General features: G+C 40.2%; 1 protein-coding gene across 13 annotated transcripts in view; it reads right to left on the bottom strand.

The window, feature by feature from the left end:
- The window catches only part of RBFOX1 (RNA binding fox-1 homolog 1), a 2,469,250-nt gene that overhangs the window by 1,317,232 nt on the left and 1,131,017 nt on the right, over positions 1 to 21,001 (bottom strand). The window lies entirely within an intron of this gene.

The raw sequence follows: 21,001 nt of genomic DNA, 5'->3' as shown, positions 1-21,001 counted from the left end.
CCATTGTTTCTGGTTCTATCCTTAGAGGCTAAGGTGAACAAGTTCTCTCCCTCCTCCTTATGACACCCTTTTATATACCTGAAAACTGCTATCATGTCCCCTCTCAGTCTTCTCTTTTCCAAACTAAACAAACCCAATTCTTTCAGCCTTCCTTCATAGGTCATGTTCTCAAGACCTTTAATCATTCTTGTTGCTCTTCTTTGGACCCTTTCCAGTTTCTCCACATCTTTTTTAAAATGCGGCGCCCAGAACTGGACACAATACTCCAGCTGAGGCCTAACCAGAGCAGAGTAGAGCGGAAGAATGACTTCTCGTGTCTTGCTCACAACACACCTGTTAATGCATCCCAGAATCATGTTTGCTTTTTTTGCAACAGCATCACACTGTTGACTCATATTTAGCTTGTGGTCCACTATAACCCCTAGATCCCTTTCTGCCGTACTCCTTCCTAGACAGTCTTTTCCCATTCTGTATGTGTGAAATTGATTTTTCCTTCCTAAGTGGAGCACTTTGCATTTGTCTTTGTTAAACTTCATCCTGTTTAACTCAGACCATTTCTCCAATTTGTCCAGATCATTTTGAATTATGACCCTGTCCTCCAAAGTAGTTGCAATCCCTCCCAGTTTGGTATCATCCGCAAACTTAATAAGCGTACTTTCTATGCCAATATCTAAGTCGTTGATGAAGATATTGAACAGAGCCGGTCCCAAAACAGACCCCTGCGGTACCCCACTCGTTACGCCTTTCCAGCAGGATTGGGAACCATTAATAACAACTCTCTGAGTACGATTATCCAGCCAGTTATGCACCCACCTTATAGTAGCCCCATCTAATTTGTATTTGCCTAGTTTATCGATAAGAATATCATGCGAGACCGTATCAAATGCCTTACTAAAGTCTAGGTATACCACATCCACCGCTTCACCCTTATCCACAAGGCTCGTTATCCTATCAAAGAAAGCTATCAGATTGGTTTGACATGATTTGTTCTTCACAAATCCATGCTGGCTATTCCCTATCACCTTACCACCTTCCAAGTGTTGGCAGACGATTTCCTTAATTACTTGCTCCATTATCTTCCCTGGCACAGAAGTTAAACTAACTGGTCTGTAGTTACCTGGGTTGTTTTTATTTCCCTTTTTATAGATGGGCACTATATTTGCCCTTTTCCAGTCTTCTGGAATCTCTCCCGTCTCCCATGACTTTCCAAAGATAATAGCTAGAGGCTCAGATACCTCCTCTATTAGCTCCTTGAGTATTCTAGGATGCATTTCATCAGGCCCGGGTGACTTGCAGGCATTTAACTTTTCTAAGTGATGTTTAACTTGTTCTTTTTTTATTTTATCCGCTAAACCTACCCCCTTCCCATTAGCATTCACTATGTTAGGCATTCCTTCAGACTTCTCGGTGAAGACCGAAACAAAGAAGTAATTAAGCATCTCTGCCATTTCCAAGTTTCCTGTTACTGTTTCTCCCTCTTCACTAAGCAGTGGGCCTACCCTGTCTTTGGTCTTCCTCTTGCTTCTAATGTATTGATAAAAAGTCTTCTTGTTTCCTTTTATTCCCGTAGCTAGTTTGAGCTCATTTTGTGCCTTTGCCTTTCTAATCTTGCCCCTGCATTCCTGTGTTGTTTGCCTATATTCATCCTTTGTAATCTGTCCTAGTTTCCATTTTTTATATGACTCCTTTTTATTTTTTAGATCGTGCAAGATCTCGTGGTTAAGCCAAGGTGGTCTTTTGCCACATTTTCTATCTTTCCTAACCAGCGGAATAGCTTGCTTTTGGGCCCTTAATAGTGTCCCTTTGAAAAACTGCCAACTCTCCTCAGTTGTTTTTCCCCTCAGTCTTGATTCCCATGGGACCTTACCTATCAGCTCTCTGAGCTTCCCAAAATCTGCCTTCCTGAAATCCATTGTCTCTATTTTGCTGTTCTCCCTTCTACCCTTCCTTAGAATTGCAAAGTCTATGATTTCATGATCACTTTCACCCAGGCTGCCTTCTACTTTCACATTCTCAACGAGTTCCTCCCTATTTGTTAAAATCAAGTCTAGAACAGCTTCCCCCCTAGTAGCTTTTTCAACCTTCTGAAATAAAAAGTTGTCTCCAATGCAGTCCAAGAATTTGTTGGATAGTCTGTTCCCCGCTGTGTTATTTTCCCAACATATATCCGGATAGTTGAAGTCCCCCATCACCACCAAATCTTGGGCTTTGGATGATTTTGTTAGTTGCTTGAAAAAAGCCTCATCCACCTCTTCCACCTGGTTAGGTGGCCTGTAGTAGACGCCTAGCATGACATCTCCCTTGTTTTTTGCCCCTTTAAGCCTAACCCAGAGACTCTCAACACTAGAGAGCAGAGAGAATACATATGCACCAGCAGCAGACACAATTTTCTACACTCTGGGTCCTAGTGGCACCCCCGCACAGTCTGGCACCTGAGGCGGCTGCCTAAGTTCGCCTCATGATAAGGCCAGCCCTGATGTGTTTCATTAAAGTACTATGAATCAAACTCATAGACTTTAAAGCCAAAAGGGACCATCATGATCATCTAGTCTGACCTCTTGCACATTGGCAGCCCACAGAACCTCACGCACCCACTCCTGTAATAGACTCATAACCTGTCTGAGTTAATGAAGTCCTCAAATTATGATTAAAAACTTCAATTTACAGAGAATCCACCATTTACACTAGTTTAAACCTGCAAGTGATCTATACCCCATGTTGCAGAGGAAGGCAATAAAATAATAATAAAAAAAAAATACCAGAGTCTCTGCCAATCTGACCCGGGGAAACTACTTCCCAACCCCAAATATGGCAACCAGTTAGACCCTGAGCATGTGAGCAAGAAACAACAGCCAGACACGTGGTAAAGAATTCTCTGTAGTAACTCAGAACCCTCCCCGTCTAGTATCCCATCACCAGCCGTTGGAGATATCTGCAGTCACAGATCAGCTACATGGCATTGTGGGCAGTCTCACCATACCACCCTCTCCATAAATTTATCAAGCTTAGTCTTGAAGCCAGTTAGGTTTTTGCCCGCACTGCTCCCCGTGGAAGGCTGTTTCAGAACTTCATGCCTCTGATGGTTAGAAACCTTCATCTAATCTGAAGCTTAAAGTTGTTTGTCACCAGTTTATAGCCATTTGTTCTTGTGTCCACATTGGTGCTCAACTTAAATAATTCCTCTCCCTCCCTGGTATTTATCCATCTGATGTATTTATAGAGAGCAATTATATCTCCCCTCAGCCTTCTTTGAGTGTCCTCTTATACAGGAGGTTTTCCATTTCTCCGATCATCCTCATAGTCCTTCTTTGCACCTGTTCCATTTTTCTTAAACATGGGAGATTCGAATTGCACATAGTATTCCACATGTGGTTTCATCAGTGTCTTGTATAATGGTACTAATACTTCCCTGTCTCTACTGGAAATGTCTTGCCTGATGCATCCTAGGACTGCATTAGCCTTTTTCATGGCCACATCACATTGGCAGCTCGTAGTCATCCTGTGATCAACCAAGACACCCAGGTCTTTCTCCTCCACTGTCACTTCCAACTGATAAATCCCCAGCTTATAGCTAAAAATTGTTGTTACTCCTTAAGTGTATGACCTTGCACTTTGCACTATTAAATTTTATCCCATTTCTATACTCCAGTTTCCAAAGTCATCCAGCTCTCCTTGTATGATATTCCTGTCCCACTCCGTATTGGCAATATCTCCCAACTTTGTGTCATCTACAGATTTTATTATCGCACTCCCAGCTTTTGTGCCAACATCATTAATAAAAATGTTAAATAAGATTGGTCCCAAAACCGATCGCTGAGGAACGCCACTAGTAACCTCCCTCCAGCCTGAGAGTTCATCTTTCAGAAAGACTCATTGCAATCTCCCCTTGAACCAGTTCCTTTTCCATCTTTCAGTTCTTATATTAATCCTAAAATTCTCTAATTTAACTAATAATTTAACATTTAGAAATATATCAAATGCCTTGCTGAAATTCAGGTAGATTAGATATACTGCATTTCCTTTGTCTAAAAAAAAATCAGTTATCTTCTCAAAGAAAGAGATCAGGCTGGTCTGGTATGATCCATCTTTTATAAAACAATGTTGTATTTTATCCCCAAAATTATTTACCTCTATGTTCCTAACTACTTTCTCTTTCAAAATGTATTCCAAGACCTTGCATACAACTGAGTGCAAACTAACAGGCCTGTAGTTTCCTGGATCGTTTTTTTTCCCCTTCCTTAAAAATTCCAATGAAAAGCCATAGATATCAAAGAAGAGGACTGAAATTTGCTCTCCTGACATAGAAACATAAATAAAATGCTTTGAAATTAAATCTAAAATAATTTCAATTCCAGAAGTTGCAGTTTCTTTTCTCTTTATCATCTTCAGTTTTTGTTTCCTGACATATGGATGGACATTAGGTCATTCCAACCACTTTCTAACAACTGAACAGGTTCTTGTGGAGTCACGGCATCTTCTTTGTCACTGACCAGAGTCATTAGCATACAATATAAAAACTGCCTAAAAAAGAAAACAGTCAACTTGAAAATCTTAAAAAAAACCCACTACAGCCCAAGAAACTCCTACAATTTCCATAATCAACATTAGAGAAAAAAAATTCTCTCTTTTCTCCAAGTTTGAGTTTCACTGTTTTTGATGGTGCAAACCCTTTCCCAATTCCTTCAAGAAGGTGTTAACTATAATAGTAACAGCAACAGCAGAGCTGAATCTCAAATTTAGCAGGGAGCTGAGTGCAAAGTGAGAAAAAAGAAGAAGAGCAAGAGTGGATATTTGGTGATGGTGCAGCTCTCAAAATTACCCAAAAGACCTCTCTAAACATCAACAGAGAAGCAGAAAGACTCTTATAACTGTTTTAAATATAATTTTATACACAGACACACAATATTTCTGGATAAATTTGTGACTACATCATAACATTGATCTATTTCTTTTAATTAATCATTTACAAAAATCAAATGCCTGTATCCCTTTAAGCAACAGTATTTTGCAAAACCATGAAGAAGGAAGACATACTAAAGTCACAGAGGGTCCTGTGGCACCTTTGAGACTAACGGAAGTACTGGGAGCATAAGCTTTCGTGGGTAAGAACCTCACTTCTTCAGATGCAAGGTTCTTACCCACGAAAGCTTATGCTCCCAGGACTTCTGTTAGTCTCAAAGGTGCCACAAGACCCTCTGTTGCTTTTTACAGATTCAGACTAACACGGCTACCCCTCTGATACTTGATACTAAAGTCAGGCACCAAGAGAATATGATTACACAATTTGAATTACATATATAATACATGGAAATATATCCATAGCCATATATTTGGATATACATACACACAAGTAAATAATATTAATGCATGTACCCTAATACAAGGTAAAACTGTAGCTAGGTACCAAGACTGAAGCAAATATTAGGATATCAAGATCCTGGTGTATGAAAAGCTTTCCCATAATTGTGAAGTTAACTTCATCTAGCTCTAGGGACATTTCCTCTTATCATTTAGCAAAAACAGGTGATATTCTTTTAGACTTTATTCAGAATTTTTTTAATGGTCAGCCAGTTATTGAAGTAAAGGCATATAATCAATTGAACCTGAAGGAGAGTGTATGTAACATCAAATATACAATAAGAGTAACAAAATATGCTTGTTCTTTATAGCCTCACTGCTAAGATCACAGCAGTCTGCAGACTACATAAAGAAGCAGAGTCCTGCTGCCCAAACAAAGACTCACCACACTCAGTTGCCTTGAGTGAAATGACAATTGTTGTTATAAATAATTTGACTATTAGAGAACTATCCTTACTATTCATTTTAGGAACTCTGAAGACACTTGCTTCACTGAATTCACCACTGTGCTGGTCTAATGCATAATTTCAGCATAATGAATAGTGCAATACTTCTAGATGATAAAAATACTGTCTTTCCTGTCAGAAACGGAAAGCTATATTCAGCCTATATTCAGCTGCAAATGAGGCACAGTATTAGTTCATCTTGCAGCTGGACTAAATTAGCAATCCTGGTGAGCAGCGCAAGGACTCAAAGTGGGACAGAGTTTTTGATTCTTCTTCTTTTTTTTTTTTTTTTTTTTTTTTAACTTTTCCATCAAATTATTTGTCCCATTCCATTAAGAATGTTCATACTATACAAGCTGAAGATGGCACTTCCAAATTGTGGTACCTTGCAACTTCCTATTACAGCTGTGGTGACCAGCAATGCAGCCAGAGCACAGAAATCAAAATCTGCACAAGCAGTCTCTCTTGTCCAGTATGTTGGGATGTTTCTAAGATAAACAAACAACTCAAAGCCCGAGCAAACTAACTAATATTATCATTAAAAAGACCAATATTTTGTGGGTTTTGTGCAAGCTTTTTCTTGTGTTAACATTTCAGAGCAGTTTCCAAAGAGAAACTGCTTCTCCATGTGACAAAAACAAAAAACTAAAACAAAAACAAAGCTATTTAAAGTCTTGGGCCAGGCTTGGCAGCAGGGCCGGCTCTAGGCACCAGCAAAACAAGCTGGTGCTTGGGGCGGCACATTTTTAGGAGCAGCATGGCCGGCGCCAGAATGCCGCCTCTAAAAATGTGCCCTGGCCGCCCTAGCTCACCTCCGCTGCTGCTGCCATGGCGCGCGAAACAGCTGATTCGCGCGCCGCTACTCGCCCTCCCTCCCAGGCTCTGAAACCTGTTTCGCGCGCCGCGGCGGCTCGGGGTCTCCCCCTCCCTCCCAGGCTCTCAAACCTGGGAGGGAGGGGGAGATCCTGAGCGGCCGTTTCGCGTGCCGCTGCTCCCCCTCCCTCCCAGACTTGAGAGCCTGGGAGGGAGGGGGAGAAGCAGCGCCCGCGCCGCGGCCACTCAGAGACTCCCCCTCCCTCCCAGGCTCTCAAACCTGGGGGGGGGGGGGAGACTCCAAGTGGCCGCGGCGCGGGCACCGCTTCTCCCCCTCCCTCCCTCCTAGGCTTGAGAGCCTGGGGGGAGGAGGCAGGGCTGGGGATTTGGGGAACGGGCGGAGTTGAGGTGGGGCCGGGGGTGGGGTAATTAAAGAACGGGGGGGTGGAGGCAGCCAAAATTGTTTTTGCTTTGGGCGGCAAAAATCCTAGAGCCGGCCCTGCTTGGCAGAGCTGGAACTGAAAGGAAATATGAAAAAGTAACTTTCCATTGAATTAAACATGAGTCATTTAGTTTGCTGTTGTGGCTGAGAATTACAGTACAACTAGCTCTGTTAAGTACAAGACAATGATTTAACATTCACCATAGTACACCTTACACCTTTCCCAAGATCTTAGGAGTCTTCAAAAGTAAAAGGCAGGACTTTAAAAGAGCATGGGGATAGGAAAAACTTCCTCACTGTCAGAGTGGTTAAGCACTGGAATAAATTGCTTAGGGAGGTGGTGGAATCTCCATCATTGGGGATTTTTAAGAGCAGGTTGGACAAACACCTGTCAGGGATGGTCTATATAATACTTAGTTCTGCCTTGAGTGCAGGGGACTGGACTAGATGACCTCTCGAGGTCCCTACCAGTTCTATGATTCTATGATTTTATGAAACATGAGTAACTGATTTTTATTACTGTCAAGTCAAGACCTATGACACAAGCCCTATCAGATCCATGCCTCACAGACAGTCGATCTCATGCCAAACAGGAGAGAAAGGAATACACAGTTTTTTACACAAAAAGCAGTTTTGTAGGTGAAAAGGGCAGCACTGAGTGTCTGAGAACACTTTGAGCACATTAAACTGGAAATTTGAATGATAAATTAAAACCCAAAGACATATTCAACATCAACCTACAAAACAGAAAGTAGCACCTGGAAATTCCTTCCTCAAAATATCAGAAATCACACAAAACATTAAAGTACAAGGATGTAAAACTCAGTATGACTTGGGGAGAAAGAAAAGACACAGCAAAAACAGCCACAGTGATGATAGCCTGACACCAAATACAAAAGGGACACCCTACATAAAGGCCATCTTCCCTATAACCAGGGTATTACCTGTCCTATATACAGATACTTACTGTATTAAGTTTGGGAAAACTTGTAAACCTGGTCATGTTGATAAAATTATTGAAATCAAATCCAGGACGTAAAAATCCTGAATTTCTCTCAGCTTTACTGGGAGGTTTTACTTCCAGAAATGCTTTATAAGGCAGAGAGAGCATTTGTGGAGATGGGCAAAGGAGACACCAAACCTAACCTTGGCCCTAAAATGTTAAAAAACTAATGAAGCAGCTGATTCCCCTTCATTTCTGTTATAATTGATGGACAGGAGCCATTGGAGAGCCAACTGCAGACAGATTTTCTCCAACATCAACAGCATATTTATGTTTTATGGTAGTATATTTGGGGGAGGGGAAATGTCATTAAACAGCTGTGGATGCATATATTATGACACACATTAGCAGTATTTTACGTGTAGCCATTTCACTCATCTAGACAGCAGTCTGGATTCTTTTTCAATCATTTAGGTGTAAATCAGGATTAACTCCTCTGAAGCCAATGGAGTTATTCTGGTATGGAACCGGTGGGAGATGAAGATTAGGCCCACTGTCTCCAAGTCAATGATAGCCAGTGGACAGAAAGTGAAAGCCACATTGGGTAAGATAATGAAATGCAACCTTAAGCTCACTCACCCAGAAAGCTAACTGTGGTTCCGGGAGGCGGGGTAAGGGAGTTAGGCCAACGGAAACAATCCGTTCAATGTTAATGGCAGAAAAGATAGATTTTTTTAAAGATGTACCTTGACCCTCAAGATTTAAATCATACAAACAACTGATCACATTACAAACTATGACACCTGAGTACTCTCCAAAAATGGCTGAAGCCAAATACTAATGTCTTTACTGCCAAAAGTCATTTTTGGCAGAGATAGCTAGATGAGCATGGAATAAAGCTATGAGTCGCTAATGTAGCTTATGGAACTACAGATTACTAAGGTCACTTCTGTCCTCATATGTTTTGTAAGACTGTAAAGTGAACAGAAAGGCTTGGAACATGTGTAACACCAACAGACCCCGGTCGTCGGTAGGTGGAATCGAACCTGGGACCTCTGGAGCTTAGTGCATGAGTCTCTACTGCATGAGCTAAAAGTCATATAGCTCTTAGCTAAGGCTGTAGAGCAGATTCATCTCTCTCTCTCAGTGGTCTCAGTGCCACTAGATGGGACAGAACACCACACCCGGGAGGTGTGTGGGTTACACGTGGATAGTTCAAATAACATTTTAAGTTTGTGTAAGAAATAACCCCATATATTAGTAAGACAATTACCCTAGTAATCCAGTAGGTTCTTACATCTCTATAACATAACATTGCTGCAAATAACCAGCATTTTTTTTTTAAATTACATTGCGAGACTAGAAAGAAAAATATCAGTTTAACAAAAGATCCATTTTCAGTGTAGGCCATGGCTAAAAATAATTTGGAAAATTGATGCCTAGTAAAATTAAATTAGTCAAGTCTAATAGAGAAGCAGTACTAAAGGCATCCAGATCAGAATTAAAGAGACGCTATGTTGTATACCAAATGTATGTCTACTTTGTGGTTTAAAAACACATTGTAACCAGACAAAAGACAAACACAACTTTCATTTTCCCTCATCGCTCATGCCCACGAAATATCAGTAGTTCTCAGACCGTGAAGTGAGTCATCAATGATCCATGGAACCCTTTTGTAGGTCTCGAAAATGAGACATTTTCAGAACTAAGTAATGTCACATGGGGAGGCTGTTCCTGATACAGGGTTTCTCTTACAAAGGATGCTGCAAAATGGAAAAGTAATATATTAAAAGAGCTAGGCTTCCTTGAGACTGAAAGCTGGTGAATCTGTGAATCTGGTTGAAATTTTTCAAAATTTTAAATCTCAGCAAATTTTGAATTTCAATGACAGGGAAAATATTTTTGTGAAAATGTAGCACAAGTAGTAATAATTGGTCCATGGCCCACAATCTCCAATCCCTGCCCACCTACCAAATGAAGACTACTAGCTATATGGGCTGAGCCCCCACCCAACTGGGAAAGTCCCATCATCCTGTGCCACTTAGATGTAAAGTGATCCGATATAATGAGCCTCATTGACTCCACAGGCACAGCAGTGAGGAATTAAATCATCTCATAGAGGGACTCTGGAGTGCAGTGGGACAATTGGTACCCCAGAACAAGTCCAATTTTAACTCCATTCTAGGACTCAAATACTTGATAGCTACACTGTATTCAATGGGTGGGAGATGTTATGCACTTTAATGTGGATTATACAGTGGATTATACAATTAATGCAGACACACTAGGAAAGGGGAAACATTCCTGATGAACCCCCTTCATTTCATGTTGCACTGAATAATTCAGTAGTTATATGCACACACACTTCTAAGTATATGATACTAAATCAGGGGTAAGTAGCATTAAAAAAGTATATTTTCCAGTAGAACATGATGCAAGACAGTATTCCATAATATAAAATAGAAAACAATACTCCCATCCTCCACATACTACTGTAAATTATTTCAGCCTAGCACCAAAAGCAAATAACTATAATGTTAACTGGAAGCCTAATACCGACATTTCAGACAGTCACAAACTAATGAAGTCATCTGTGCATTTCTGCCAAGAAGCTTGACTTAAATATATGTAAGTTAACATAATGATCATAAAACATATTCTGTGTTGGGCCACAGCTTCAGTTGAGGGACAGCTAGTGCAGCTATTTGCAATTTGACTTCAAGTGACTTCTGTGCTCCTCTTATTCCGGGGCTGCTCTGTGACAGGCTGGCCCCTGGAGCTGCTTTAACGCATCCTGGCTGCTTATGGCCCCATAGGAGTCATTATAACAAATGTGATGCAAGGATGCCCAAGACACTGACTCCCTCCTCCCTTTAGCACACATAGGTTAGAGAAAGGTTACAGTAGCTAACACCTACCTCATACTGATTTTTCCATAGCTAGTCAAGCCGACTTAAGGGCAGCTTTGTGGTAGTGGAGCCATTCAGAGAAGCACTTAAATTCCATTGATTACAGCTGAAAATGAGTACATTCTTAAGGGCTTATGTGAGATACGAATGGATTTAAGTATATGCAATGCTTTGAGTTGTGTATGCATCTGGCCCATCACATTAAGTGAATCCAGTTAATGGTATGTTGTATTTTATTTCAGTGGTTCTCAACCTTTTCAGACTACTGTACCCCTTTCTGGAGTATGATTTGTCTTACATACCCAAAGTTTCACCTCACTTAAAAACTACTTGCTTACAAAATCAGACATAAAAATACAAATGCGTCACAGCACACTATCACTGAAAAATTGCTTACTTTCTCATTTTGTCTGAAATTTTAGTTTGCACTGACTTCACTAGTGCTTTTTATGTTTGCTGTTGTAAAATTAGGCAAATATCTAGATGAGTTGATGTACCCCCTGGAAGACCTCTGTGTATCCCCAGGGGTATGCGTACACCTGGTTGAAAACCACTGCTTTATATTCTACTGGTTTGGGAACACTTGTCAATGTACCATGATCAGTCAGAATGCCAACGTTCCAGAACGCCAATGCGGCTGCTGCCTTGGCACAAACCCTAGGAGATAGAGCAGCCCAGAGCTCCCTGGGACCAGGGCCTGGGCTGAGTGAGTTGTCGGAGGGACGAAGAGGGCTCTAAGCCACTGCCTTGGGGGCTGCTATGGAGCCTGAGAGGTTGGGTGGGAATGGGCTGGAAATCGCTTCCCCCACACCACTCCAGTGCTTATCGGAGGTTCCCCCGTGCTGGCTCCGCATGGGACTCTGGGCAGCTTTGGCACACTCAGGGCTCAGCTTTTCCTGGGCAATGGCCTATAGGAGAAGGTGTTGGGCTTTCCCTGGGTGTCAGCCCAGCCAGAGGCAGCGGGAGAGGAAGAAACACTCCTGTCAGGGGCTGGTTCTCTGCACAGCACTGGGAGCAGGATGTGATTAACCCCCTGCCAGAGGGTTATGGAGAAGCAGTGGGGATGGGGGCAGGGCAAAGGGGCAAAGCAGGGATGGGACAGTGAGAGGGGGACCAGCAGGAGGAGGCAGCAAGGACAGAAGCATGCAAAGGGATGATGGGTTGGCAGCAGAGGTTGCATGGGTTGGTCAGATGGCCCACATAACCTTTAAATTGTGCCCTCTCCATTCACAGTTACCTGTCGTCTCTGGACATGCACGTATTAATTTGTGAACATCATTAATCGTTTGCCTTAGACAGATGTATTATATGTCTCTCACACACCAAATGAATACACTTCACAGTTTATAAAGTAAAAGAATATGTTTTGGTTAGGATAATTTAACATTATTTTATATGGTCCACTGTTGTATGCATCTCATTACTGTGCTGTGTATCAATCTCCAATGTCCTTGATTTCAAAGCCTGCATCACTGACTCTCTGCGTACCCCTTGAACTGGATTTCCTTTCCCATTGTCTCCTGACCTCTTGGTTCATTCAGCGACACCAATCTTGATATAATCTACCTAGGAAAAAGCAGTGGTGTCTGCATTAGGATGTCCATGCTCAGAAGGCAGGCAAGATATTACATTCTAAGTAGAGCCTTTCTGTTCAAGTCCTCACTATTCCCATTCAACCTTTTGCTCCAGCTGCTCTTGCAATGCTGAAGAGCCTTGAAGCAGCTCAAAGCTTCTTCTCAAAATCAGCTCAAGGAGGGAAGACTTGCAAATGTTGGACGCACTACATGGCTGTGGAAGCAGATGCCCTTTGGAGCAGCCTGTGGAGATATACAGACATTCTAAGTTGGTCATCTTTACTGGATGAGGAATGGGTGGAATAGAGAATTTGGGTGGATTGAGAGTATATATCAATAACTAAAGGGCATATGAAGCTTAATATGATTTTTTTAAAGAGCATTAAAACAGGAAAATCATAATTTAGTTTAAAAATATGAAAAATTAAAATATTTGAGAGTATGGAAATGCACATCTAAGGGCAAAAATAATCTGCTCTCTCTAGGTATATTGTGCCACAACCAGCAAGAATCCAGTGTTTACAGCGCATACAATATGTGCAGCCAGCCTACAGCCATTTTTCAGTACGCCTGAATGGCCCATAGTATATACAAAATAATCATACCATGAAACAAAGGACATACACATTTCCAAAAATCATAATCCTCCTGGGTGTCTTCTCTTTCTATTACCATACTACACAGCTGCTGCAAGTTCACAGAATAACCTTGGCACTGGCAAATTCAGTACCTTCCTACAAGCCGCACCAATTAACTTGTATATTCTCTCTTAAACCAACCCTATCAAGCTAATTTCCAAAGGGAATTCTAATACAAAAAAATCAATCCAATGTATACAGTACTGTATACAATAAGCCGTGAAAGCCCATACACTGTAATAAAGCAATTGCCAGTGGTTATTTGGTGGATTATGTATTTTCTTATGTCAGAAAAGTACATAAGACTGAAACACAAACAAATGTACTCAAAGAAAAACGTAATATCTGGAAAAAATAAGAGAAGGAACATATTTGAAAAATGAAAAGAAAATTTTCAGTGCCTCTGGCATTCAAGCAGGCTTTCAACACCTTCAGTGACTTCCACCTGACTTTCTGTACCTCTGTGGAAATCCATCAAGTATGAAAAACAATAGTTGGGTTTGTAAACACTAAGACGTAAAGGACTGGGTAATGAGATACAAGGTCTTTCACAATCAGGTCATCAAATGACTCTAGCCCAAGTCTGTAGTGACTGAAAGAGCTTATCTGATCATTGGTAATATAATTTCCTATTGATAGGGAAGTGGGTGAGAATAACCACACCACCTCCAAAACCTCACTCTACAGTTGTTGATAGTTTCAGCAGAGAAGCCAAGTCTTAAAAGACCATGGATGCTACAACTATCCTCCCATATTTTACAGATCATGTGGATGCACTCTGACAGGATAGCATGGGGCAGGCTGAATTGCTACTGTTTCAGTGACATCATATCATATTGTCTGAAAATAAGTGACTTCACTATTCAAGTTGATCAATATGGTTACACAGAGTTGAAATGAATCTAACTAAATTTAAACTCAGGATTCGATGTACTGTATATAAGGTAACATACATACTGATATATAGCTGATGTTGGGACTCTCTTCTATATACAGCACTTTTATTAACTGCTTGGATGTGCAAATGAATAATGCCTGAATGGTAAGACTCTTGGGATACATTTTCAACCTGTTAATGGTAACGGGAGGTATGTGCCAACACCCAGTATAGAAACACTGACAGCCCTTTATTCTACACTAACTCATCTAATTTCTTCAAGCTGATTATCCGTTTACATTATTTCAGTACATCTCAAGTTTACAGAGGAATTACTGCCCTTTGTTTCCCTTGGCTAATCAGTATCAAAAAATGGAATGATACTAAGAAATATCAGTACAGAACTAATAAAAAAAGCGAGTGTGAAATGTGCTTACTGCCACAACGAACATTTTCATTGATTTTTAAGTTCCCCTTTCTTTCCTACAAAGGCAAAGAATTTCAAAAAGCATCAAAAAGCATTTTTATAGACAAGTACAAGAAGTACTTGTATCACAAGATAAAAATCCATGCAGTTTTTTTATATATAGTTGTTTAAATATATATAAACAAACATATAATAAATTACACACACACACACACACACACTCGTGTATTATGCACACGTATATGCACCCACACAAAGCTGGATTTAAGTAAACTCCTCTCTTGTCCAAAGACTTTGGCAGGCAGATGGACATCATTGGAAATGTCTTGTATCAGAATCAACTTTATTTATTTCCATTTCTAAAAATCAGAGGCCCTCAGTTGCTTTACATCATTTGAGAAGTTATTAAAATATATGAAAGCCTAAAAAAAAACCTCACTCAAAGAATTCCAGTCAGCCTAACTCACCAATAAAAAGCTAGCTATGCAGTCAAAGCAACAAAACAAAACTATAAAATTCTTCATCTTGTCTCATAACTTCTACCTTCCCAAAATTACCAGGAAAAAAGTGGGCTTTACCCACTTTTACCCTGAAGGTCAGCAAATTCAAACCATTGTGGATGTGTATTCCCAAATCAGGGGTGCCTCTTGGAGACATTGCTAGCAACTCCATTTTGTGTAAACCAAGGAGCCTTAGCTCAGGCTCCTCCATTTGTCACAGGTGCAACAGAATAACTTTGAGAGGTGGTCTGTTTGATCCTGGCCCATCCAGGCTTTGTAGCTGTAATACATAACAAATTCAATACAGAAGCCAACAGAGAGCAAGTACAAATTCTGGAACACTCGTTTAATATGCTGCTGATGTTCCACTTGACAAGTGGGCCATCAGATTCTCTGCCAGGTTAAATCGATAGATTAACTAAAGCCTCAATTGGGAAATCTGACCCACATGGGTGTACCCCTCCACTTGAGTAGAGCCCCACTGATGCTGTAGATGAAAGTGAAAAAGAACCAGGGGCAGAACGAAAATACCCTCGTCTCTTCAGGCTCTTGTTTATGCAGTTATACCAGCCATTTAATACAAGGACTCTGTCATTCACTATACTTTCAGTATACTTTTCTATCATAGTCACTTTAGAACTTCCTATGTTTGTTTATTGACACATAGGTAATCTGAAACCCTATTTGAAATAGCAAGTTTATCACTTCGATATACTCAGTAAAATAGAGTTGGATGATCTGTCCAGAAAAATAACTATCAGTTCACAGCATACGGGTACTAGTTTCAAACAGCCAGCTAACTATTATTTCTTATTCTGTACCTCCAATTTGGAAATATTAAATACATAAATAAAGAAAGCAGTTTAACCTATTTTCCATTATGCTAACATGTTCAATTTATGGCTGGTCTCATCTGGTACAAGGATTCCCATTATGAAAGGAATAAAGGATGTACTTTTCTTACAAAACAGAAGCACCTTTTAATGACAACTTCCAAATCATGACCTTTTGTACTTCAAGAGATTGACTACAAAGCTCACTGTCAACTGACAGTAACATCAATGTCAGTGCACAAAAGATTGATACCCTCAATATGAGCAATTCTTCCTAGAGCTATTAACTGTTGCTGGCCTGCTCTGTTCTTTGTAGCAAGCCCATTTATAATGATGCACAATATGTTTTGTCCTTTTACAGACAGAAGTGGAGGAATGTCAACTTAGAAACAAAATTTAAAACAGTTTTGCAGTCTTCAGTTCTACATCTTATAGCCAACGATTTTGTTCTATTTATACTGAGTGATATCTTAAGATTTAGGGAGATTTTGAGCATTACTCTTCAAGTGTAAAGCTCTTCTAACAGCCCTTTAATTTGTTCTAACTAGACACCCACCCTGGGCAGCTGAAGAGCTGCTCTGATGGTGACAGAAAGACATCACTTATCAGCTTTCTAGCTAGGAAATTGACCTCTCGCTGTCAGAGGCCGATCACCTGAACCGACGATGAAAACAGTTTAACTGCTGATGCTGACAGGACCAAGCCATTGTTCATGCCATGATAGAAAGCATGAATTCTCAACCTGACAACCATTGGCAGCTGTAGGCCAGTTTTCACATGTGGACATGACTAGAGAGACTAGAAGACCAAAGGACAGAGATCAATACTGCTCACCGTAGTTTCCTTTTGGATGTTGTATAAGTGAACAGAATGAAAAACAAAACCTTTCATATCAGCCCTCACCCACAAAGCATAGCACCATGCATGTGCTTTGTTTTCAGATAGTGGGCTAATTAATGATGAGACTTTTCCATCCAGTGGCTGGACTAACTAAAGGTATATCCACAGTTGGCAAGATTTCAATTAAGAGATTTCCTTATTTAAAGCTTTAAATAGTGACAAACTTTCATTGATTCTGAATCCAGACAGAGAGTTACCAACATTCATTTGCTTTCTTTTTACCAGATGCAGTCAAACTAGGATTTATGTTAAGTACATTCTGTAGGTAATAGTCAGAACTTGAAAAATCACTTTCCCTGAGAAATGGAAAGCTACTCTTTTGAATGAAGAAATCCCACTTCCATTATTTTCTGCAGAATGTAACCTTTTATCAAAAAAAAAAGGTAGATTCTATGAGTGCCAAAATAATCCTTCCAAAATTAACACAATTCCATCTTCCTTAGTCTGCAGACAAACAGCTGCAGACCTTCAGCTGCTATCATAGCTTTTCCAAACAGCAGCAATGCAAAAATCAGACAACTCTAATTAGTGTCACTTCTGTTATTTAGAACCTAGTCTGTTGCACTGACAACCTCAAGAGTCAGGTCAATTTCACGTTTCTGATTCTTGGCAAACCTAAGAGAAGTAGCAGTAGCAGAGACAGGAAATTAAGTTATTTATGTGAGAGAAGCACCCTTCAACCCCCAAACAGAAGGGAGGAGGAGGAAGATGAGAAGACTGGAGACCCTCCCATCTTCAAACAGCTTAGAAGAGACCAAAATATTCTTTTCCCTTCCAGCAGCTGGAGATGGGGAAGGGATAGAGATTCAAACATATAAGATACCTATGACTCCGACGAAATCAAAACATGGAAAAATCAAACCAACTCTAGGGCCAGCACCCTATCAGTAATCCCAGCTTCCTCCTATTCTCAGCTGTGCTTCTGGTAGGCTAGTGCCCTTGGACATTACTGACAGGTTCCCTCCTCACACCATGATTAGCTTTTGAATCTTCCTCTAGTTCACTGGTTTCATAACCTAGCTAGAAAATGCCTGGAAAATTTGTCAAGCTCTGTAGTGGTTAGAAAGAATAAGAACGAGCTTTTCCAAGAATAGGCTAAAGAGCTTAGAAATCAATTCCTGTTTTTCCTTCTTTGATTACTTTCTATAGGTCACACACTTCCATTTTTTTCTACGTATATTTTTTTGATATAGATATCAGATATGGGCCTGTATTGAGTTGTAAAATCCTTTTCTTAAAATGGAAAGCTTATGGCGCTCTGAATAAAATGAAAGAAGCAACACAATAAGTTCACATAAGTTTTGTATGATACATCAAAACCATTATGCCATCAGATTTCAAAATAGCTCTCAACTTAACATGCTTCCAAAAGCAAGGATTATTACTTATCTATAAAACCTATTAACTTGTATTCTACGCAACTGCACAAAGATAGTAATTGCCGAAAAATTGGAAATCAAAATAATCATAATCAAATAAAATATAGAGAAGATAACTGCAACTCTAAAATCTCTGACAAAGATAGGCATGTGTAAAGAAACACTTGAAGAATTCACATTCTCTTACACCAAACTGCCTTCAATTACTCTATAAGGTTTAAGTTAAATATGCTGCCTGTTATGCCTTTATTTTCCCTTAAACAGTATGAATGATCATCCAGGAAAACTAGCTTGTTTGCTTCACAAATCCAGAATGCACAAACCCTTCAGCAACTTAGTTCTTCCTTATGGAATCTCTGAGTGTATATAGAAAGACAAAAAATGTGAACTGATATATTAAATTTCACACTAAACAGACTCAAATGAGACCATACCCTGAACATATCCCCCTGATCAGATAAGAGTCTGATATAACATGATTTCCCTAAAACCAGGGGGTGTTATGGGCTTAAATGCACTTAAAGACAAAGGCACTCATATAGTATGGAATGGGGAACATATAAAAACCACAGCAAGTAACAGATGTGTCGGAAAAGCAATGAACTTTTATTCCTGGAGGAATTCTGCATCACTTTGCATGGACATAATTCATGACCCCCGCAGAGTTCTGTGCTTCTCCACAGAAAAATGACTTGTGATGGGGAAGCAAAGGGAAGCCACGAGAACAGTCATGCACCCCCTGTCCAGCAGTGCAGGCAGGTTGGTTTGGCACACAGAGCAGCTGGTAGAGATGTAATTCACCACAAGGGGGAGGAGCTGGGCAGTCATACATGTGAGTGAGAGAGAGAGACACTCTGTCCCTCTCACTTGCTATTGCGGCATGCTCAGCTTGGAGGGGCAGGGCTTTGGAGTGTTTCTCAAGAGGTAGGCATGGGGCAGCCTCTGTTCTCTCAGGCAGAGCAGAATGTAGGAGCCTGCCTGCTTAGTGAATTGTTACCACTGTCTTTGTGAATTCCCCCAGGAGTATAGAACAGGTTTACAAATTTAAAGGCTCCTTTACATTGCCAGAGTGGTGTAAATGAACCTTATTGTAAAGGACAGTATGGCCTTATAAATGCTTATGGTGGTTTAGTGATTAGAACTGGTATAAGTGTTTGGACTGAAAAAAATTCCTATCAGAATGTGCTCCATGAACTGTTTGCTACTGACCTTTTTGGAGATGGTCAGTAGCCAATATAAATTGTGGGTTTGAGACCCCAGCCCTCACTTGCTCTTCAGTTGCCTATGATGTAACACTGAGTATATGGCTGCATATATTTGTTGACTAATAACTAAAAGTAAAGGATCACAGGGGTAGCCGTATTAGTCTGGTTCTGTAAAAAACGACACAGAGTCCTGGGGCACCTTATAGATTAACAGACGTATTGGAGCATAAGCTTTCGCAGTTGCTCCAATATGTCTGTTAGTCTATAAGGTGCCACAGGACTCTTTGTCACTTTTTAGAAGCAACATTACTAGCTACATTACTATTAGACAAAAGGGGTTTGGTGATTTCCTCCAATGCTCCCCACTCCCATTCTCCATTCATTGTATTGTAGTTTAAATAAATTACCAAAATAATTTAAACCAGCTTGATTCTACTGTGTTATTTTGACCAAAAATATGCAGAATTTTGCAGAATTTTAAGATATTTTTTGGTTCCGAATTTTTCATGTTTTGGTGCAGAATTCCCCCAGGAGTAAACTTTGGCTCTATAAGACTGATTGGGGAAGAGAATTCCACAGCCACAGGCTTTCCCACCTTGTTTTCAGTCTCCGAAGGAATGATTTTTGAAGTGACCCACCTGATCTCAACCCTGCATTGGTAGTTGTGTAAAACTCCTGAATTGTTTCAGTGCACTGAAATTTCCAAACTGTAATTCCAGTTAGACTAAACTGCTGCTCATAGCAAACTGGTGTGCTGAATAAATGAATTCATTGCAAGACAGCTCAACTGTATGGTATATAAAAAACAAAGCAATTTCCTCTTGACTTTAAAAGGTGTTGTATGTATGAATGCTGCCTCCCTCCTAAAGTGACCAGATGTTCCGATTTGATAGTGACAGTCCTGATATTCAGGCTTTTTTTGTATTTAGGCGCCTATTAACCCTCACCCTCATCCCGATTTTTCACACTGGCTATCTGGTCACCCTACTCCCTCCTCAATATTAGTCAACACTCTACCAAACTGAGAGGGATGCTAAAATATGCTCATGTACTTTTGGATGATTGAAGCCTTTAAATTACTGTAGGACTGGAGAATTATTGTTTCAAACACACAGTGTGTATCAGTCATTACAGCAGACAATTTCATTGGCAATTTCTAAAACACTATTGTAAAATGAATGACTCTCTCTCTTACAGGTGAAATTAACTTCGAGTTTTCAGTGAGAATACATAGTTAATACAGAGTAATGACAAACGTTTCAATCATGACAGCCTTATATTTCTATCAGTTAATTTCTAAAAATAAAATCTGTAAATAATAGAAAAGTTCTTGCCCAATATATGAAAAGTTATCTGGTAGGAAAAGAAAAAGATACCACTGTATATGTTAAAATTGCTGTAAATGTGAACATCTTGGTTTTTGTCAATTTGTGTAACAAACTAAGGCCATGATCCTGCCAAGACTTATGCAGATGCTTAATTTTATGCACTCTGAAAATTCCCACTGAAGTGTACGTATGAAGCTAAGTGTGTGTCAGGCTTTTTGACGGCGCAGGGCTTAAGGGACCCCAATCTGCAATTGGGTCCATGAAAAGGGACCTTTGCACTTATGCAAATTAGATTGCAACTGAGAATTTAGCATATAAAATGGAATTTGGGATTTAATTCCCCTTTAAAAAGATGTGATTTAATTTGCCTAACAAAGCAGAATTTCTTGGTAGAAATGATACTATGGGTGTCTGAAGAAGGTTGTGGTT

This window comes from Malaclemys terrapin, chromosome 10, assembly GCF_027887155.1.
Source record: "Malaclemys terrapin pileata isolate rMalTer1 chromosome 10, rMalTer1.hap1, whole genome shotgun sequence".
NCBI lineage: Eukaryota > Metazoa > Chordata > Testudines > Emydidae > Malaclemys > Malaclemys terrapin.
The sequence above is the reverse complement of the archived record's forward strand: the minus strand, read 5'-3'. Positions and strand labels throughout refer to the sequence as shown.